We start from the raw sequence: 23,339 nt of genomic DNA on the forward strand, positions 1-23,339 counted from the left end.
ATGCATGATATCTAAGGACTACAAAGTCCTGCCCCCCTTTTACACACACACACACACACACACACACTATTCAGCTACACATTAATGGGAAATGTAACCAAATAAAAAAGGGCCCTAAGTAAAGTCTGGGAAATCTGAACTGTCTATACAATACTAACATGCAACTTTATCAAGGTTGAAAAACTACTCATCATCGTGGAGGTATGATTGCTTCATGGAATCAGTCAGTGATTGGCTGAGTTCACTGATCAATTCAATCAACTTGTTTTGTGTGATAACTCTGGAGGGGGAGTCTGCCAGGGTTAGCAATGTCAAGCACCGCTCTGGTTTACACGGGAATGATAGTCCCTTACCGTTTCAGGGTTGGAGATTGTTCTCAGATTCTATAAGAAAATAAGCTGGCTCTATTTTGTAATACCAATAAAAAGAAATCAAAAGAAGATGAGTTCTCTGGTACATATGCAATGTGTTATATCCATAGGATAAATGGGCTAAATTCTGATATGGCAATCTCAGACCCAAAGGTTAAAAATAATATATTCATGACTGTGACCAGATTTGCATTAATATAGCTAAAGGTAAAATTTTACCCCTTGTGTTTATGCTTCTAGACAATCTGGTACTTAATTTGGGGGGGGGGTTCTATTTCCAATATCCCCAGGGGATATGCATATAGAAAGTTCAGCTACTTAAAAGTGACATGGAAGCAGTTCTGCAGACATTTTATGACTAATGAAAACACATACACACAAAAGCAGTTTCTAACTAGCTAAGCCTGACAGGTTTAGATTTATACTCCACAAGCCTGATTATTTATAGTCCATTTATTTCCATACTAATTATACAACAACCAAATAGTCAGTGAAATTTCACTGTTATTTTGAAGACTAATAACCAAATTGAGTTTCCCTGGTGGCTCATATGGTAAAGAATCTGCTTGCAAAACAGGAGACCTGGGTTCGATTCCTGGGTCAGGAAGATTCCCTGGAGAAGGGAAGTGCTACCCACTCCAGTATTATTGCCTGGAGAATTCCTTGGACAGAGGAGCCTGGTGGGCTAAGAGTTGGACACGACTGAGAGACTAACACTTTCACTTTCAATTAAATTAGTTTGCACATTTTGTTTGGACTGTTTTATTTTCCCAAGAGAGTTATTATATTTCAAAGAATATGAAGAAGAAATGAACAGGCATAGTATTAAGAATAAATGTAGTTCTTAAGGAAGAACAATTTCAAATAACATTAATGAATTTGAAAATAATAGGTGCTTTTTTAAGGACCAATATTTAGCAATTGAATATGTAAATTCATCATTATTAAGATAATATAAGATTATTCAGAAAAACATAAATTCTGTTAGAGAAAGGTTTCATAGCAACTCTAAAGGTTTCATTACATGCAATACACACAAACTTGTAAAAACTCTCCTGGCTGCCTAACACCCACAGGTCCATCACTTCCCTCTGCCCAGCTTCCTGTGGAGGTGGGGCACGCATTTGCATGGCCCTCTCTCCAACTCCAAAAGCTGGTCCAGGGAGTGGAAATAAGCTGGGGCTTGTAGGAGCATTATGAATCCTGCCTAAGAGGTTGGGAGAAGCTTCCACCACTGCTTTCTATTCATGATTCCATAGGAGAAATTTCCATAGCAGTCCTGCTGAATTTCCTGATCAAAGACCCACTGCAAATCCTGCTACGGAAAGAAGAATGGGTCAGAAAGCTGAGGTGCAGCAGGAGCACTGGCGTGCTCTAGATGGATGCTAGTGAGAGACTGGGCATCCAAACTTAGAGGACTACAACCCATCCCAGCACGTCTAGAAATACTCATAAATAGGGAGATGATGAGAAGTGTTCCAGATATGGGAATTTTATATATGCTGCTGAGAAGGTAATTGAAACTGCAAAGCTCGGGCACAAAATTGTTTCTGATGTGCCAAGTGTGGCAAGAGTCTGGTATCAACTACACTGACTATGAAAAAAGGTGAAATCTACTGTAACAGATGCTATGCAAAGAACTTTGGGCCAAAAGGATTTGAGCAGGAGCCCTTCCTCGTTCACGCTCAATGAAGGTATAAACTCAGAACCCAGATAACACACTGAGAATCTCCACATAATCAAGATGCAGGTTATCTAACACTAAACTGCCGTAAAATTCTACCAGCACTTAAGTACTGTAAGTTATGCTGTACTTGGATTGACCGACTGAAAGAGAGCACTGTATCCTTCTGTTTTATCCATCAACATTTTCAAGAATCATTCTTTTACATTTTACATAAAGCTTTAACTAGGGAAAAACAACATCTCTATTCAATATAGTAATTCAAAGTGTATGGATGTGTGCTCAGTCATGTCTGACTCTTTTTGACCCCATGGACCCTGACCCACCAGGTTCCTCTGTCCATGGGATTTTCCCAGCAAGAATACTGGAGTGGATTACGATGCCCTCCTCCAGAGTGACATGTGCTCAGTCGTGTCTGAATCTTTGTGACCCCATGGACCCTGACCCACCAGGCTCCTCTGTCCATAGGATTTTCCCAGCAAGAATACTGGAGTGGATTATGATGCCCTCCTCCAGAGCATCTTGCCAACCTGACCCAGGAATCAAACCTGTGTCTCCTGCGTTTCCTGCATTCCAGGAGGATTCTTTACCACTGAGCTACCAAGGAAGCCTCAAAAGTGTATATATTAATATTAAATAAGTGTAATATGATACAACTTCTGTTTGTTTACATTTCAACCTTATTCCTCATTTGCACTGCTTTGCAATTGGGACTAGACCATTAATTTCACTAAAGCTCTTAACATCTGTAAATTTTTTTTCTGGCTTAATTTTCCTATGCAGTTTTTAAAATACCTGTAGATTATAAAAGGCACCAAGGCAAAAATCTGAAGATTGTCTAAGAGGTCAAAAGCTGAATGTGAGGAATTTTCACAGATTGCAATTGCCATGGGCCACGGAAAGGAATCACACGAGTAAAGCAGAGATTTCCAAGGAGCATATGCTCTCCAGGAAAAGTAGAATCTCATTCTATCCAACATATGCTTGACATTTCCTTCATCCCATATTCCCTCAACAACTCCACGAGTTCGGCTCAGGTCTTCAATATGTGGTAAAAAACCTATTTTTTGAGATTTCTCTGCTGATTTTATCAAACCCAAGTTACTAATTTTGTGTTTTATCCCCGAATGACAGACTTTGAAATCTGCCTGTTCTTTGCTTTTGATACCCTGTTTTATTTAAACACTCCTTCTTTCCATGTTTCTAATTAACTCTTATTCATTCTTTCAAATTCAGTTTTGATCTTACTTCATGTAAGTCAGGGTAGCTAGGTTACTCTGCAGTAGCAAATAATCCCTAAATCTCATGGCTAAAAATATTAAGTGTTTATTTTGCATTCACACCAGATGTCTGATGTGGGTTGGTAGGAGGCTCTGTTAACTGCAGGTCCATAGGGCTGACAGAGGCCCTAGCTCATTCTTTCAGGATGGTTATGGCAATTAATAGGGAAGAAAGTACCAAGACATGATGCACTGGTTCTTCAGGGTTCCATGCAAAAGGTAAAACAACACCTCTGTCCACATTTCATAAATGAAGCAAGTCATCTGGACACACCTAACTCAAATAGGGGTATTGGGAGTGCAGTCTACAGTGTGCCCAAAAGAAGGGCTAGCACTGGTGATGGTTTCTTTTATCATCTAGGGGATAAAAATTGTCATGTTTATCGTGATATGCCCTGGTTATGTATCTTTTAGATTCTGTATATCCTGAGTGCCTATTCTGTGTCTAACAATTTATGTTATTTATTATTAATAACACATTATCCTTGCTCTTCAGAACAGGAAATCAACATTTAACCATAAGTTAATTAATCATTCCATCTCTAACTAGCAAAACCAGAACAAGCTGAAAAAAATGAATAGGTCTTTGAGATGACTTTCTTCCCTTTCTTTTTTTTTTAGACTTGAGGGAAAACATTCAGCAAATAGTGAGATTTTATAGTCAAAGGTAATATAGTGAACACAGGGTGAGGAAAGGTCTATTACCTTCATCATTAGCCCTCCAGTTTTTAAGGCAGGGAAATATTCAGCCAAATTGGAAAACTTACCATAACATTGAGAAGGAACCTAAATTTTCATCCAAGATCATATAAAACATAAATGAGATCCCAGAAATAATTTCCATTTTATTTTTGACTAGGGCATAGCAAAACACTTCAATTCGCCCGTAAGAGGAAAACACTCTCTTCTCTGCTCAAATATAGAAGACTGTGGAGGTGTTAATGACAGATCTGATTATGCACTAGGAGAATAGTAACATCTGCACATGGGCAAAGATTCCCAAAGGCTGACTGACAACTCTGCTTTAGCAGATAGTTCTTGGAAGGAAAAAATGAGTTTCTGTTATCACTTGTCACTGCTTCTCTAATGAACACTGTCTGGATCTGACTGACAATGTCCCCCCAGCTGTACCCAAATAAGGTTATATAATAGTGCTAGGGAAAACATCTGTCTTTTGTGCTGATACCGCATCTGTGCCCAGCATACAGATTCTTTCTTCCTGGGTGCTAGTCATGATCACACAATTTTCTTGGACTTTCAATTGCCTTATTTTGTAATTGATTTTATGTTTCATCATTTAGCATAAGTTTCCTAACTCTCATAGAGTTTGTAAGTTTTTATCTAACTTGATCTTCCTGTTCATGTCTTTAAATATATGGGAAATGCTCTTAGGTTAATGCAGCTAGATGAACGTAGGGCAGAATCAATTTGTGGAAAGAAAAATGAGCAGTCTTAGAAAAGCAAAGTCATACTTTCATTTGCATAACAAAGAAGAGGGGCCTGGGCTCTTCTTTAATAAAATTTGAAATACAGTTAAATTTTTTAAATTAATCAAATTAAGATGCTTATCTGTTTCAATTCTCTGTCATCTTAGCATATTGAGCATAGTAGATTCTATGTAAACTTTGCTTCAAGACGATGATCCTCATTTAATGAAGGATAATAACGTCCAGATAATTGAGCAGTGCTATAAACCAGTTCAGGCTCACCCTACTACCCAATAGCTCTGATGAACTTGATAACGGTAAACATTAGGACAAATTTATATGGTGGAGAAGTGTTTCCCGCTCTGATCCACTTTCAACATTTCCAGAAGCTAATTTTTCAATCCATTCTAGCATCATGTACCACACTGCTATTTCATTTACCAAAAAAATACACTTTTGGATATATCTCTCTCTTAAACTTTTACTCTAATATCATTTCCACCATTGTCTTCTATTTACACAGAACAAATAAGAACTGTTTTGGTAATCATAGTAAGACAATAAAATTGACCTCCAATTTTTCACTTATTTTGGTCTTACCATAGTAAACCCTATGCATGGTAAGCCTAGCAATTTACTTACTTTTTCAGAATAATAATATTTGTTTAACTATAAAAGGCCATTCCTGTAAAAGTAAAAAAAGAGATTTGTCAATGTGCTCTGATTTGAAAAATATTCCCTTTTTTTCAATACTTACAGAGGTAAAACCCAAAATGCCATTGTCTCTTTGAATTATGGTAGATGTACAAACCTGATCAGCATAAATATATAATAACTATGTTTTATTTGCTGCCACATATTCATATTAAGTATACAGTTTTAACATTTGCATGCATTTCTTTTGGGAAAAAAAGGCAAAAAAGAAAAGATTAGAGCATAAAGTGTTTTATCACCTCATTGAAAATTACAGTAATTAGTTGTATGTTATGAAATAAAAATGAGGTCTACACTAAAAATAGAAGCTAGAAAATCACTGGTATTTATAGAAAGCCTACATGTCCACAAAAGAGGAATGGATAAAGAAGATGTTGTACATATTAAATATATACAATGAATACTACTCAGCCATAAAAAGAACAAATAATGTCATTTGCAGCAACAGGGATGGACCTGGAGATTATCATACTAAGTGAAGTAAGTCAGAGAAAGCCAAATATCATACGATATGGCTTATATGTAGAATACAAAAACAGTACAAAAGAACTTATTTGGAAAACAGAAATACAGTCACAGGTGTAGAAAACAAACTTGTGGTTACCAGGGGGTAAATGGGGAGGGATAAATTGGGAGATTTGGATTGACATATACACAGAACTATGTATAAAATAGATAACTAATAAGGAACTACTTTATAGTCCAGGGAACTCTACTCAATACTCTGTAATTAACTAAGTGAGGTCACTTCCCATATAGGGGTCATTTCCCATATAGAGGTCACTTACCTATATGGGGAAATCATCTAAATAAAGAGTAGATACATGTACATGTATAACTTATTCACTTTGCTATATACCTGAAACTAATACAACAACATTATAAATCAACTATATGATTGCAGCCATGAAATAAAAGATGCTTACTCCTTGGAAGGAAAGTTATGGCCAACCTAGATAGCATATTCAAAAACAGAGACATTACTTTGCCAACAAAGGTTCGTCTAGTCAAGGCTATGGTTTTTCCAGTGGTCGTGTATGGATGTGAGAGTTGGACTATGAAGAAACTGAGCGCCGAAGAATTGATGTTTTTGAACTGTGGTGTTGGAGAAGACTCTTGAGAGTCCCTTAGACTGCAAGGAGATCCAACCAGTCCATTCTAAAGGAGATCAGTCCTGGGTGTTTATTGGAAGGACTGATGCTGAAGCTGAAACTCTAATACTTTGGCCACCTCATGTGAAGAGTTGTCATTGGAAAAGACTCTGATGCTGGGAGGGATTAGGGGCAGGAGGAGAAGGGGACGACAGAGGATGAGATGGCTGGATGGCATCACCGACTTGATGGACATGAGTTTGAGTGAACTCCGGGAGTTGGTGATGGACAGGGAGGCCTGGCATGCTGCGATTCATGGGGTTGCAGAGTCGGACATGACCGAGCGACTGAACTGAACTGAACTGATACTCCAATTAAATTAAAAAACAAAGAATTTGAAATTATAAAAGTTTTGAGATAAGTTAGAGAGACAGTGAACAGTAAGTAGAGATTAAAGCTAAGAACAAAACCCAGAGAAAAACTATCTTGTAAATATTAAGCAGAAAAAGATGTTGAAAGTAAATTTAAAAAGAATAAGTCATAGATGGAAAACCAGAAAATTACATGTCATAGAACCCTACAGAAATATATTCAAGAATCAGTGTGTTGTCAGTGATATATATATGTTGCTGAAAAGTCAAGTAAGGTAAGATCTTCAAAGAATTTTGCCATTAAAAGTTCATAAATGGAATTAATATAATTGGTTTCCATAGAATGTGTATGTGTGTGTGTGTGTGTATAGGGAGAGAATAGGAAAAAAATTATGCAGACAACTCAATATTAGCTCTGAAGTAGTAAGAAATGAGATGACCACAAAGTAGGGTTAAGGCATAAGAACAGGAAAGGAATGAGCATCAAGTAGTAGTGACAGGAAAGTATGGTAGATAAAATAATGGGTCCCCAAAGATGTTTATGCCCTCATCCTGAAACCTGTGAATGTGTTGACTTACATAGCAAAAGTGACTTTGCAGGTGTGATTAAGTTTAGTATTTTGCGTTGGAAAGATATTCCTGGATTTTCCGGGTGGGCTCAACCCTACGAGGGTGCTCCTGTCAAAGAAAAAGTAAGAGGTTGGAAGCAGAGATTGGAAGCATGATTGGTTTATGGGGTCCACAAGGGGAGAACTCAAGGTATCCTCTAGAATTTGGAAAAGGCAAGGAAACAGATTCTCTTTTAAAGCCTCCATGAGGAACAGAGCTCTACTGACACCTTAATTTTAGCCCTTAAAGATCAATTCCTGACATAATAAGTTTGTCTTGTTCTAAACCACTAAAGCTGTAATTTGTTACAGCAGCAATAAAAGAAAAATATAGAAGGTATTGGTACAAAAAAAGTAAAATATAATAAAAGAGAGGAAGTCAATAGTATGATAGTTCTGCATAGCAGGAGAAGATGGAAACTGAAGCTACTGAAGAGAGTTGAGCTTGGGCAAAAGGAAAGGAACCAGAAGATGTGGGTGCAGAAAAACCTGCTTCTAGGTTCAGGTTTAGGAGGCCAGAAGAGGTTATCAGGATGTGAAAAGAAGAAGGAAAGGAAGGTTTGAGAAGGGAAACAGAGGTTTGAAGTAGCTGGATAACGTGTTAGAAAGAAGCCTTGGAAATATAAAGAATTTCCAGGAAGTATTAAATGACTTCTAGAGATGATAGTCTATACATACAGAGGAGCACATGTCTGCGTAATTATGTGATTTTATTTGCAATTGCTTATTAGTTCAGATTCAAAAAAGCCAGATGTATGGATTGATTTTTAGGATGGGACAGTAAGGCAAAGGAAAACATATTGGCAAGAATGTAGTTAAAAGGATTACAAATGGGGTTCTAAATCTACCTGCTCTAAACTGTCACTGAGAGAAGTTGAAATATTTACCCAAGAGAACACAGCTAGGAGGAAAAGCTAGTCTTTGTGGTATTATTGCATTTTATATGTTTCCTAGTCAGTTTGCTATGTAACAGAGACTGACTTTTTTTTCAGTAAATTAACTCATTCTGAGGTTCTTCTGGACTAAATGCACAGAAGCTCTCAAATTACAATATTTTGTACAGAAAATGCTCAAATTTCCCCAATGTGATTTTTATCAGACTAACACTTCAGTATTCTTGTTGGAACATATCTTCCAAACATTAATTGCTAAACTTAATTCAAAACACAGATGTTTATTTTTACATCTTTCTAAGAATAGAGCAAATAAAAAAAAGGTCAAGGTTAATTTTTAAAAGACAGAAAGAAAATAGAAAGTGGAAGATATTTGCACAGTACAGTAGAATTTCACATTAATGGAATTTAGTTTATACAGTACAAATAGTGATATATGTATGTAAACAGATATATGCAATTAGTTAATAACAAGAGATAAACACATAATGTCACATAGGAAACAAAAGTCATTGATGAGGCTATAGACTACTATATAAAAATGATGACTATCAAGAACTATGAAGGATCTGAAATTTTAACCTATTCACAAGCAAACAATTTAGTCTGCCATCACTATATAGATGCTAGTAGAAGGCACATAACTCCCAGGCTAAAGAGCAAAGAGAGTTGATAACTCATAGCAGTAGTTGCTGCTGCTGCTGCTAAGTCACTTCAGTCATGTCCGACTCTGTGCGACCCCATAGACGACAGCCCACCAGGCTCCCCCGTTCCTGGGATTCTCCAGGCAAGAACACTGGAGTGGGTTGCCATTTCCTTCTCCAATGCATGAAAGTGAAAAGTGAAAGTGAAGTCACTCAGTCACGTTGGACTCTTCCCAACCCCATGGACTGCAACCTACCAGGCTCCTCCATCCGTGGCATTTTCCAGGCAAGAGTACTGGGGTGGGGTGCCATTCCCTTCTCCACAGAGCAGTAGCAGTAACCACAATTTCATCACTTTACATCAGTTGCCAAACCGCATCCTCACATGGTAATGAAAAGAGGGCCTGATGATAACTGCAAAGGAATATGTTTTGTTACAAAAGAGGAACTCCAAGCATAGGCAATTTCAACTTTTTTTCTTAGTGTTTCAGAAGCAGGTGCTATGTCTATTTCCCAAGGTTATTTCCTATACAGACATCCTTGAAAAGAGTCTGGAAAAAAGGGGCAGCTACTGCCTTGTTAGCAAGACAGGCAGAAACATGAGAGATCCATGAAGACCTGTCTTCTAAAAACTCTTTAAATGAAGAAGGATTATCATTGGGCACCTGCAGATTCTAGATTAATCAATATACCTGCACTTATACTTTTGGGAAATGAAGGGTAATCCTTGTGAAGCGTACCCATGTATTTCTAAATATCTTTTCACTGAACATTGTCTTAACAAACCTTCCATCCATTCTCTATAATTATTCATTATTTTCAAAGTGGAAACAGAAGTGAAAGATTTTGGACACCAAGAAAGGAGTAAATCTATAAAACAATAAAGGGGGAGTAATTAATTTAGAGCTAAATGCTAGTAGCATCTCTGAAATGGACTCATATTAAAAAACCTTGTAATAAAGTAGAAAGTCTATTGATGTAACTTTTTCCACCTCTGTCATATGTACCATGTGATTAAGTCAAAACATAGACTTAGTGTACAGAATGTGGCTCCAGCGACTTTTTTAGGAAACCTGAGACGTTTCCAAAAATGGTATGAAGATGAAATCTTAAAAGTTATAATTTCTGAAGTAAAAAACATTGTTCTTTTGGACCTTTCAGGTCTCACTTCTGAGGCTTATCTTGCCCACATTCTGAAAGATTAGCTGTCTCTGTTGATAGGCTAGAAATAGCAACATCTTCATTATCACACTTGTAAAAGTTAATTCGTATGAAAATTGTAAAAAAAAAAAGAAAGAAAATTGTAAAAAGCTTTTGAATTTTGGGTACCACAGTCTCTTTTTTCCTAGCATTTATAGTCCTGTTCCTGATAACTCTGGAAAATGACACATCCATGGACTCATTCTCTACTTTAACAAATCATTCTTAAGCACCTACTGTGTGCAAGTGACTGTTCTGGGCAAGAAAGCTTTAGGTCTCATCTGGTCAGAATAGACAAGACCCTTATTCTGACTGAATTTAAATTTAAATGGAAAATTAAAATAATATTACAACATACTTTGCAATAAAATGAATAAACAAGATGATGTGATGGAATCCTGGGTAAGGATTTTACAGCATATGAAAATGAAGAGCTTCTCCACAGATGAGACATGAGCTAAGAGACAAGAAACACACAAGGATCAGCACTGCCAGGTCCCTAAGAAAACAGTGCAAGGGAAGAATGGAAAGGGCAAGAGGTAGGTCCCGAAACAAGGAAGAGGAACAAGAGTCTTATGACTGTAGGATGCTGAATGAGAAGAATTCAGAATCAAGTGAGATAGCTGGTAGGCCTAAAGGCTGGAGCAAGAAGTTTGGATACTATGCTTTAAAAAACTGTAGTAACTGAGGAATTTTTATAGCTGGAAAGAGGTATTATTTGACTGGGTTTGGTGGCTCAGTGGTAAAGAATCTGCCTGCCAATGTAGGAGACACGGGTTCAAACCCTGGGTTGGTCAGGAAGATCCCTTGGAGAAGGAAATGGCAACCCTCTCCAGGATTCTTGCCTAGAAAACCTATGGACAGAGGAGCCTGGGAAGCAAAAGAATTGGACACAACTTAGTGACTAACAACAACAAAAAATACTGTCATTCTAAATACTGTATGAAAAACTGATTTAACGGAGCCCAGAAATCATGGCAGGAAAATTGGCATACTTAGAAATATTTGAGTTATTCCTTTTTTTTTCTTCCTTGGCGGCACCTCAGGGCGTATGGAGCTTCCCCAACCAGGGATCAAACCGTATCCCCTGCAGTGGAAGTGCAGAGACTTAATCACTGGACCATGGGAAGCCCTGAATTATTCCTAAAAGCATGTGATGATGTGTTGGAGGAGGAACACATGAGTGAGAAAAATAGACATTTCCCAAGTTGTGAGCTCTACAATGTTATTTACTTAGATATAATGCATACTAGACATGATAACGGAGAAAGCAATGGCAACCCATCCCAGTGTTCTTGCCTGGAGAATCCCAAGGATGGTGGAGCCTGGTGGGCTGCTGTCTATGGGGTAGCACAGAGTCGGACATGACTGAAGCGACTTAGCAGTGGCAGACATGATAAACTTGAGATACTGATATTATGTCCAACTGAAGATGTAAAATAAAATGTTGGATTAATCATCTGATCATATAAAATGAGCACTCATCATATAGAAATATTGTTTATACTCATGGTATTAGATGCAATCACCTGGGTTGAAGGTAGATAGAAAATAACGAAAAGTCCTCCAGCTTAACCTCAGGAGTCTAAGTAGGTATATCCTGAAAAGGGTGCCTAGGAAGGAGGGAAAGAGAGGAGAGGAAAGTCAGGAACGTATGAATTCAAAGAATTCAAGAGAGGAACCATTCGATAAAGAAGGCAGGTTAATGAGATTTCAAGTAAGATGAGGCTAAAGAAATATTGGTAAGTTTGGCAATGTATTATTTTTATCAACTAGGTTAATATAGTCACATTAGTTGTGAGGAGAGAAGTGCAGCTAAAATTGGTTAACAAGTAAATAGAAGATAAGAAAATCAGACACGAATTGTAGAAGACAATTTGAATATTTTTCTATGATGATAAACAGAAAATGACCTGTCACTGTAGGGGCTGTGTCATCAAGAATTAATTTTTTTGTTTTGTTTTGTTTTTGTGTGTGTGTGTGTGTGTGTACAGTAGAGTTATAATTCTTTTAGTAGGAGACAGTAGACCAGCTAATGTCAATAATCTAGTGGAGCGGCAGAATAATCTGATGATTTAAAACAGAGGCCTAGGATGAATAGTGAATAAGCTAAAATTTTGACTAAAATCAAATGAATATTATTCAGAACCAAGGAAAAAAGAAGGGATTTTGAAAAAGTAAGAGTTAAGAGAAAAGGTAGACAGAAGATAGAATTTATGTTGGATTACAGGAAAAAGCAGGGGGGTTCCCTGGTGGCTCAGTGGTAAAGAACCTGTCTGCCAGTGTAAGAGACACAGGTTCAATCCCGGGATCAAGAAGATCTCCTGGAGTCAAAAATGGTCACCCACTCCAGTATTCTTGCCTGGGGAATCCCATGGACAGAGGAGCTTGGTGGGCTACAGTCCATGGGGTCATGAAGAGTTGGACATGACTTAGCGACTAAAGAGCAACAAGCAGAGAAAATAGTTTGTTTTCAGAGTTAGATTTGATTTTTCAAGGAAGCATAAAATGGAGTCATGACATGAGAGTGAAGGGTGGTGGGAAAGGAAGGTGGTGAGAACTTGGAAGATAAAGAACATATACCAACAAAAAATAGTAGGTTTACTTGGGAGCACTGCTATTTGTTTGCAGTTAGGAATTACTAGTGAAACAGATCACCATGCTTGTGATATTTCTCCCCAGCTACAGCCGGCAGTTTTGTGGCAGGTGTAGAGATAGAAAATCCTGCATTAAAGCACGATAGAGTTCAGTTCATTTCAGTCACTCAGTCGTGTCTGACTTTTTGTGACCCCATGAACCGCAGTGTTCTAGGCCTTCCTGTCCATCACCAACTCCCAGAGCTTGCTCAAGCTCATAGAAGTTGAGTGGAAAGGGAGTTGTCAATATTTTCAATGCAGGTTTTTTTTTTTTCTTTTTTAAAATGATGGCTCAGTATTTACTAACTGAGTGAAAATGGAAGTGCAGGGAAGATGGTGCTGATGAAGGATGAAAATAACTATGGTAGGATAAAATGAATCAGTTAGATGTGATAGTAGAAAAGTGATGTGCTTAAAATAAAAGTTTTAAGAATTGAGGACTTCCTATCTGCTTCCTAGATCTGAGGGATACAGGCAAAGCATTATCCTCAGCAGAGAGTTAAATTTTAGATAAGGTCAGGAGGTGAGCATAAGTAAAAGACTAAAGATTTATGGCTTGTTAATTACTGGTTCAGAGCTTCCAAGGGCACAGTGCCTTAATCTTGGCCTTCACAAAAGGGATGAAAGATGAGAACAGATTAAGAGATGTCCAAGATGGCAAGGAAATTAGAGTTCAGGTGATAATGCATTAACTGGGATGCCCAGTTTCTGGAAATGATGAATATTCCCCACAATAAGCAATGGTAAACAGTGGGATTTGAAATGACTGTGTCATTGAGCAAAGTGGGCCATTAGTTCAAACTTGTTGCTATGGGTTCCTGGAACCATTAGTCTGTTTTATAGCTAGGAATGATATAACACTATTGAGTAGGGATGAGATAGCAGAAGTGTTCCCTCTAGATCCTAAGGCAATATGGTTAAAATTATAACCACCATAGTTATACTGGTATACTATATCAGAAGTAAAATAGGCACAGCTTCAAATTCTGATTACATAGCTTAATTTCTAGGAGAATCACATAACTTTAAGCCAAGAATTTTTTCATGTGTTAATAAAGAAACATAAAGAAAAATATAGAGAAGATAGGTAATCCCTCTTATCTCAGTGGAGTGAGGTGAATGTTAAAGATTGAGTGAAATGAGGTATCATAAAGTACCTTCTAGATGTCTGGATGTTATTTTTTTCTCCCACTTTTCTTAAGGGACCTGTGTCTTCCCACCTTTCTCCCTCATCCCACTACCTCATAAGTATGCAATGTACCAGCTAAGTAATAATGGTAAGTTTAATAATTGAAAGAAGTGGTATTCATTTTTGTGATAGCCTGGCTCATAGCAAGTTCCCTAAGTATTTATCTGTCAAACTATCAAAATGTGTAACTGTGAACATATTAAATCTTCAGATCCAATTATTGCAACTTGAGTATTGAAGAGTTAAGCAACATCATTTTTATAATTTAGGAAGATGTTAAATCTCTCTGAAATGTTGGATAAACGTAACTGTTGGTACTTGAGTATCTCCTTTTTCTTTAAAGGGAACTTTGCAAGGTAATGTGATTAGAAATAGAAGATAGAATTATTCATCTGCCAAAGGGGTCATCTTCCATTTGGAAACAGGGTTGCCAAAGTAAGAAAGACAGCCACATGTAGTCCATATTTTAAATGCCAGGGCTAATGGAATCTTTATTGTATGTCACAAATAAGTGGATAATACAGCTTTTCCTCTTTGTAAATTCTCATCAGCTCCCTTGATTAATGTTTACTGGGTTCCCACAAAGAATGTGACTCTGTACCTGGCATTGAATTTATTCATTTCCTCAAACCGATGAATCAGCACTATTGGATGAAAGGATGACCCAAAACATGAGCACTCTACAAAAAAATCTTTCAACCAAGATAATGCATTATTCTCCTTTTCAAAGCTTTTGTTTTTAAAGGGGCAGACAATTGGACATTTTCTTTGCCTCACTTCATAAAATGCTTCCTTTGCACTGCTGGTAACTGCTGCTATTTAATTCTTCTGTTGCTGCCTTTACTTAGAAAGTCAAAGTGAAAGTCGCTCAGTCATGTCTGATTCTTTGTGACCCCATGGACTACACAGTCCATGGAATTCTCCAGGCCAGAATGCTGGAGCGGGTAGCCTTTCCCTTCTCCACGGGTCTTCCCAACCCAGGGACCATAAGTAGATTATTTTTCTACAAAGAAGGTGGTTGATTCTATCAAAGGAAAGGAAAAACTGGTAATCTTATAATGCTTATATAAAACTATTGTTGGCATTGTCCTCTCTAAATCGTTTCCCAAAATTTGAGTGGGAAATTGCTTTAAACAGTAGATCACAATATATTAGCTCTATTAACTGTGTTTTTAAAAATATAATTTTGATATCATTGGGAAACTTTTCTTGCAAATATAACCCAAATCCAGTCTGAGAAGACTTTGGATTCATCACAATGTGCTTCCCTGAAAAGCACTGGAGCCAGGAAAAATACATTTTGCTAAGATTGCATGACTGGCATTTTCTTCTTGACTTTTCCCTTTTCTCCTCAACTGTCAAAGTCTTGGCAACATAGACATGCTTCCTTCTGTTTAAGGAACTCAGGAATTAACTTAGCTTCAGACAGGCAGAAGCAGAATATCCAATCATGATGTGATTTTAAAGGCCTTTTGTAAAATTTTGTGTTTTTCCTTTCTTTGCAGGAGGAAGGCTCATTTAAGTGTCTTTGTTATTTGAAACCAAATTCTGACAACTCCAGTTTCTATTACTCTGCTTCTGCTAGAATCACTTGTGTCTTTGAACAATTTCTGCTTTGCATTTTACTCTTGCTGCATTCAGTTTGGAGCTTTTTAACTAGAGGCCTTTTTGTTCCTGTTCTCAGATATAAGCTTTCTCATTTATGAGCTAACCCTCAGAGCTTTAAAAGGAACCTCTTGACTTGTCTTCAGATCAAAGGCACCCAAAATCAAGTATTATGTCCTTAAGACGCATTGCTTTATCTACAGTGAAGAGCTGCCACAAAAGCAAATTTTTGTTCAAGTCCAGTAGTTTCTTTACTCTGACCATATTTATGGTCCACTCTGATACTTCCAGTGGTTTTTGAACCTTGGACCCAGTGATGTATTTTGTTTCTGCTTACTCTGATTTGCTTGGTGGGAAAATTTCTGAATTTGAAATTTTGGATGAGACACACATGTGAGCAGAGTAACTGAAAGAATACAATTCCCATGGAACCTATAGGAATGAGTCCTTGAAAAGTGAAAGTGTTAGTCACTCAGTCACGGCCAACTCTTTGTGACCCCATGGACTGTAGCCTCTGTCCATGGGATTTTTCAGGCAAGAATATTAGAGTAGGTAGCCACTAGCTTCTCTAGGGGATCTTCCTGACCCAGGGATCGAACCTGGGTCTCCTGCATTGCAGGCAGATTCTTTACCAACAGAGCCACCAGTTCTTTATTATTTTACACTGAAAGACAACTCCCACCGCTTTTCTTATTATTGTCCAGCAAAGTACAAATATCAGAATTTAATATGCAAAGGGTGCTACTCATACTCAAACTGTTGATGGCCCAGCAGAAAAATATTCTTTTACATTTAAAGTTCATTAATGCTTATTGTCTCACTGTATGTGTGGTTTATCATAGGTGCTACAGAATTCCAAATTCATTAATTTGCATAAATAAGTCATGTTCTTTGTTTTATCTTTTCATGACCTTTCTCCTAGTATTTAATCATAGCTTATGGCAAAGATCTGTAAAAGCAATTATGAGGCAGCACATGTTTGGCAGTCTTGTCATTTTCTTATGAGTGAAGAAAGGTCAGATTCTCTCAGTACTTGGGTAGAAATCTCCAAAGAAAAGACAGGTGTCTTATAGATAAGTACTGGGGATTCACAAGGGGGAAGTCTGTCCTTTGAGATACAACAGCATATTCTTCATAAGACAATCAGGAAACTGCCTGCTCCCCACCATGCCCTTTATTCTAGTGAAATAGCTCTGTAGTTTGGGGGCTAGAAGAATTAAATGCACGTGAGTGTACAGACTAAAAAGAATGGAAAAAAATGAACATTAACAACTTTTTAAAGCAAGGTTCTTCTAGGGAAGTAAAATAACTGAATGGCTAAGATGTGGAATTGTTTACATAGTATGGTAATTCTACTCCTCTCTCTCCCTTCTAAGCTTCACAAGGGAGAAGAAGAAACGGCAGGTACATGTGGTGATTAATTACACACACAGGCCTCCCCAGAGTCATATCATGGTGATAGATGCCTGCACAGTGCTGAAGTCTTCTAATTAGGGGTGACTGAATTTGGTAGATTAAAATTCTAAACATTAGGCTTTAGGGAAAATCTCCAGCTCCCATTCAATTTTCATTAGTTTGGAGTCATTTCATATATTTAATATCATCTGAGAAATATTTATAGGTTTTCTGAGAAATGTAGCTACATCCCAGGAATGCTGAATTTCCCAATTCTTTTAAATCCATAAGCAAACAGGATTGTTTCAGGGACATCTTCTGTGTCGGGCCAATGTCTAAAACATTGAGATAATCAAGGGAAAATGGATAGAATATTTTCTAAATTACTGTGTTTGTTTGAGCCATAGTTCTTAAGGCCCTAACCCAGTTTTCTGAAGTTTGAATTTCACATCTTGCTTGGATTTTTGCCTACTCTCTATTTCTGAAGCGATATTCCTATGTCTTAAATATGTTAGCCCTAAATACATCATTGAGTACAGAAAAGTATCCCAAATACGTTTTCATTTTATCTGCTTTTAATACCCACTTTTTTAAGGAGAAAATTTTGTTTGGTATATAACATATAAAGAAAATAATGTTATTAGAATAATTAGTTTAAAAATTAAATAGAAAAAATTTCAGCAGGCCACTGAGAGTTAGTGTCTTATAAATTTAATTCAATTAATAGATTTAGTAAACGTCCTTAAAATTGAGTGATTTGATCTCAACATTGCTTTGTATTTCAAGAAAATCATGATAGGCAATACCATCTCTGGTAGTCAGTTTCTTTGTTTACTTGGTTTTCTTCCTTAGCTTGAATTCCAGAAGAAAAAGACTGTTTAAATAAATACAAAAAGACTGAAGGGAAGAGTTTGGATGGAGGGAAAAGACTGGAAAAGAATCCTTACTTTAGAATCTGCACCAACCTCTAAAAATTCTCCCTGGCAGAAATCCTGAACAATGTTCTGACTCAGAAATGCAGACAGAGCCTTAAGCAAGGATTCCTATTATGGAACTAATTCATAACGTTTGAAGACTATCACCTGCCTGCAAGATGAAAATTTAATGAAAAACTTTATGGGCAACATTATGACCTAAAAGTGGGAAAAATGAAAATCAAGTCTTGAACAAGTAGCAAAACAAAATGAATAACTTCCTCATTTGATTTTAGCTGTTCACTGTACATTTGGAGATACTGGTTATTGTTGGCATTCTTGTTTTGGTTTCCATCTCTATACTTTTGGATAGCTGTGGTAGCCAAGAGTTTTCTCTAATGTGTTGCATTCATTTTCCTTGATTTTTATGATTGACACAGATCAAGAATGGACATTTTCGTTTGTTATCTTTCTGATGATTTAGATTAGTAGAGAAAGTACTGAACTTGTTTCTTGACTGTATCATATATTCCTGTATCATATATTTACCACTTAAAGCCGTATTTATTCCCTCTCTGAGTTTGAGACGTGCACACCAAAGGCACTAGTTAAGGATGAAGGGTGATCTTGAGACGCTAAAAGGTGTTGTGCACAATTGTAGAGTAACTATGTCAGGTTGTATCTTTTGCTTGTCATTTATGTTTTGTTAAGTTCCCTGATAGCTCAGTTGGTAAAGAATGTGCCTGCAATGCGGGAGACCTGTGTTCGATCCCTAGCTTGGAAGATAGCCCTTGGGAAGAGAAAGGGAAGGGCTACCCACTCCAGTATTCTGGCCTGGAGAATTCCATGGACTGTATAGTCCATGGGGTCACACAGAATTGGTTACAATTGAGCAACTTTGACTTTTCAAGTTATTTTATCCCCGTTTCTACCTATTCTGCTTCTAACCATTGTCAGAAAGCTCTGATGTCTATTGTTTAAAAAAGTTCTTTTATCCCCCTTTCTACCCATTCTGCTTCTAAACATTGCCATAAAGCTCTACAAGTCCACTGGTTAAAATGATCCCCCTTTTTTTTCTGCAAAGTTTTCTTTATTCTTCAGACTTTCAGTTACTTCTTATACAAAAATTGAAACCTACTGAAAAAAAACCTTTTTCGATTCCATTTTAAGTGTTATATAGTTCTTATTGGTATCAAGTAGGACTGTTGTTAGTCACTCAGTCATATTCGACTCTTTGCAACCTCATGGATTGCAGCATGGCAGGCTTTCCTGTCCTTCACAAAATCCCAGAGCTTGTTCAAACTCACTTCCATTGAGTCAATGACGTCATCCATACATCTCATTCTCTGTTGTTTCCTTCTCCTCCTGCCCTCATTCTTTCCCAGCATCAAGGTCTTTTCCAATGAGCTGGCTCTTTGCATTACATACCCAAAGTATTGGAGCTTCAGCTTCAGCATCAGCATCAGTCTGTCCAATGAATTTTCAGGGTTGATTTCCTTTAGGATTGACTGGTTTCATCTCCTTGTTGTTCAAGGGACTCTCAAGAGTTTTCTCTAGCACCACAGATTGAAAACATTAGTTCTTCGGCACTCAGCCTTCTTTATGGTTTAAATCTCACATCCATACATGACTTCTGGAAAAATTATAGCTTTGACTATATGGACCTTTGTAGGCAAAGTAATGTCTCTGCTTTTTAATATGCTATCTAGTTGTTTTTTTTTTTTTGTCATAGCTTTTCTTCCAAGGAGCAAGATTCTTTTAATTTCATGGCTGCAGTCTCCATCTGCAGTGATTGTGGAGCCCAAGAAATTAAAATCTTTCATTATTTCCATTTTATTCCCATCTATTTGCTATGAGGCATGGCAGAGGCATGGGTCAGAGGTGGCCTGCTGCAGGGTTGGGGGCACTGAGTGCAGAACTATATGCATGGGACCTTTTGAAGGAGGTTGCCATTAACTTCATTACCTCCACCATAGTTTGCCTCAGGTCAAATAGTAGGAAGGGAACACAAAGCTGCCCATCAACAGAAAATTGGATTAAAGATTTACAGAGCATAGCCCCGCCCATCAGAACAAGATCCAGTTTCCCCCTCAGTCAGTCTCTTCCATCAGGAAGCTTCCATAAGCCTTTTATTCTCCTCCATCAGAGGGCAGAATAAATGAAAACCACAATCACAGAAAACTAACCAATCTGATCACATGGAACACAGTCTTGTCTAACTCAATGAAACTATGAGCCATGCCATGTAGGCCCACCCAAGATGGACGGGTCATGGTGAAGAGTTCTGACAAAATGTGATCAACTGGAGAAGGGAAGGGCAAACCGCTTCAGTATTTTTGCCTTGAGAACCCCATGAACAGTATGAAAAGGCAAAAAATAGGATACTGAAAGTTGAACTCCCCAGGTTGGTAGGTGCCCAATATGCTACTGGAGATTAGTGGAGAAATAACTCCAGAAAGAATGAAGAGACAAAGCCAAAGCAAAAACAACACCCAGTTGTGGATGTGACTGGTGATGGAAGTAAAGCCCCATGATGTAAAGAACAATATTGTATAGGAACCTGGAATGTTAGATCCATGAATCAAGGCAAATTGGGAGTGATCAAACAGGAGATGGCAAGAGTGAACGTCAAAATTTTAGGAATCAGTGAACTAAAATGGACTGGAATGTGTGAATTTAACTCAGGTGACCATTATATCTACTACTGTGGGCAAAAATCCCTTAGAAGAAATGGAGTAGCCATCATTGTCAACAAAAGAGTCTGAAATGCAATACTTGGATGCAATCTCAAAAATGACAGAATGATTTCTATTCATTCCAAGGCAAACCATTCAATATCATAGTAAGCCAAGTCTATGCTCTGACTAATAATGCTGAAGTTGAATTGTTCTATGAAGATCTACAAGACCTTTTAGAACTAACACCCAAAAAAGATGTCCTTTTCATTACAGGGGACTGGAATGCAAATATAGGAAGTCAAGAAATACCTAGAGTAACAGGAAAATTTGGCCTTGGAGTACAGAATGAAGCAGGGCAAAGGCTAATTGAGTTTTGCCAAGAGAGCGCACTGGTCATAGCAAACAACCTTTTCTGACAACACAAGAGAAGACTCTACACATGGACATCACCAGACGGTCAATACTGAAATCAGATTGATTATATTCTTTGTAGCCAAAGATGGAGAAGGTCTATACAGTCAGAAAAAACAATACTGGGAGCTGACTGTGGCTCAGATCATGAACTCTTTATTATCAAATTCAAACTTAAATTGAAGAAAGTAGGGAAAACCACTTGGAATACATCACAGCAGGATCCTCTATGACCCACCTCCCAGAATATTGGAAATAAAAGCAAAAATAAACAAATGGGACCTAATTAACCTTAAAAGCTTCTGCACATCAAAGGAAACTATCAGCAAGGTGAAAAGACAGCCTTCAGAATGGGAAAAAATAATAGCAAATGAAGCAACTGACAAACAACTAATGTCAAAAATATACAAGCAACTCCTACAGCTCAACTCCAGAAAAATAAATGACCCAATCAAAAAATGGGCCAAAGAACTAAATAGACATTTCTCCAAAGAAGACATACAGATGGCTAACAAACACATGAAAAGATGCTCAACATCACTCATTATCAGAGAAATGCAAATCAAAACCACTATGAGGTACCATTTCACACCAGTCAGAATGGCTGCTATCCAAAAGTCTACAAATAATAAATGCTGGAGAGGGTGTGGAGAAAAGGGAACCCTCTTACACTGTTGGTGGGAATGCAAACTAGTATAGCCACTATGGAGAACAGTGTGGAGATTCCTTAAAAAACTGGAAATAGAACTGCCTTATGACCCAGCAATCCCACTGCTAGGCATACACACTGAGGAAACCAGAAGGGAAAGAGACACGTGTACCCCAATGTTCATCGCAGCACTGTTTATAATAGCCAGGACATGGAAGCAACCTAGATGTCCAACAGCAGATGAATGGATAAGAAAGCGGTGGTACATATACACAATGGAGTATTACTCAGCCATTCAAAAGAATACATTTGAATCAGTTCTAATGAGGTGGATGAAACTGGAGCCTATTATACAGAGTGAAGTAAGCCAGAAGGAAAAACACCAATACAGTATACTAATGCATATATATGGAATTTAGGAAGATGGTAACAATAACCCTGTGAACGAGACAGCAAAAGAGACACTGATGTATAGAACAGTCTTATGGACTCTGTGGGAGAGGGAGAGGGTGGGAAGATTTGGGAGAATGGCATTGAAACATGCAAAATATCATGTATGAAACGAGATGCCAGTCCAGGTTTGACGCACGATACTGGACGCTTGGGGCTAGTGCACTGGGACGACCCAGAGGGATGGTATGGGGAGGGAGGAGGGAGGAGGGTTCAGGATGGGGAACACATGTATACCTGTGGTGGATTCATTTTGATATTTGGCAAAACTAATACAAATATGTAAAGTTTAAAAATTAAATAAAATTAAAAAAAAAAAAAAAGAAGGCAATGGCACCCCACTCCAGTACTCTTGCCTGGAAAATCCCATGGATGGAGGAGCCTGGTAGGCTGCAGTCCATGGGGTCGCTAAGAGTCGGACATGACTGGGCGACTTCACTTTCACTTTTCACTTTCATGCATTGGAGAAGGAAATGGCAACCCACTCCAGTGTTCTTGCCTGGAGAATCCCAGTGATGGTGGGGCCTGGTGGGCTGCCGTCTCTGGTGTCGCACAGAGTCGGACATGACTGAAGCAACTTAGCAGCAGCAGCAGCAGCAGGGAAAACCACTAGACCATTCAGGTATGACCAAAATCAAATCCCTTATGATTATACAGTAGAAGTGACAAATAGACTCAAGGAATTATATCTGATAGACAGAGTGTCTGAAGAACTATGGATGGAGGTTCATGACACTGTACAGGAGGCAATGATCAAGACCATCTCCAAGAAAAACAAATGCAAAAATGAAAAATGGTTTTCTGAGGAAGTCTTACAAATAGCTGTGAAAAGAAGAGAAGTGAAAGGCAAAGGAGAAAAGGAAAGATATACCCATTTGAATGCAGAATTACAAAGAATAGCAAGAAGAGATAGAAAGCCTTCATCAGTGATGAATGAAAAGAAATAGAGGAAAACAATAGAATGGGAAAGACTAGAGATCTCTTCAAGAAAATTAGAGATACCAAGGGAACATTTCATGCAGAGAGGGGCACAATAAAGGACAGAAATGGTAAGGACCTAACAGAAACGGAAGATGTTAAGAAGAGGTGGCAAGAATATACAGAAGAATTATACAAAAAAGATCTTCAT

General features: G+C 37.8%; 1 long non-coding RNA gene across 8 annotated transcripts in view; it reads right to left on the reverse strand.

Annotated features, from left to right (window-relative positions):
* LOC147364667 (uncharacterized) overlaps window positions 1-23,339 on the reverse strand; it is a 287,481-nt gene that overhangs the window by 68,756 nt on the left and 195,386 nt on the right. For 4 of the 8 annotated variants that reach the window (XR_015134845.1, XR_015134850.1, XR_015134857.1 and 1 more), the window contains one exon: window positions 9,341-9,497. The exons of 3 other annotated variants lie outside the window; for them this stretch is intronic. This is a non-coding gene — a long non-coding RNA (uncharacterized LOC147364667). Of the gene's footprint in view, window positions 1-5,404; window positions 5,448-9,340; window positions 9,498-23,339 lie in introns of those variants that run through there. One more of the 8 variants, XR_015134846.1, reaches the window with a different exon arrangement.

This window comes from Bos grunniens, chromosome 10, assembly GCF_055505025.1.
Source record: "Bos grunniens cultivar Pamir isolate PY7600 chromosome 10, Bosgru_T2T1.0, whole genome shotgun sequence".
Lineage (NCBI taxonomy): Eukaryota > Metazoa > Chordata > Mammalia > Artiodactyla > Bovidae > Bos > Bos grunniens.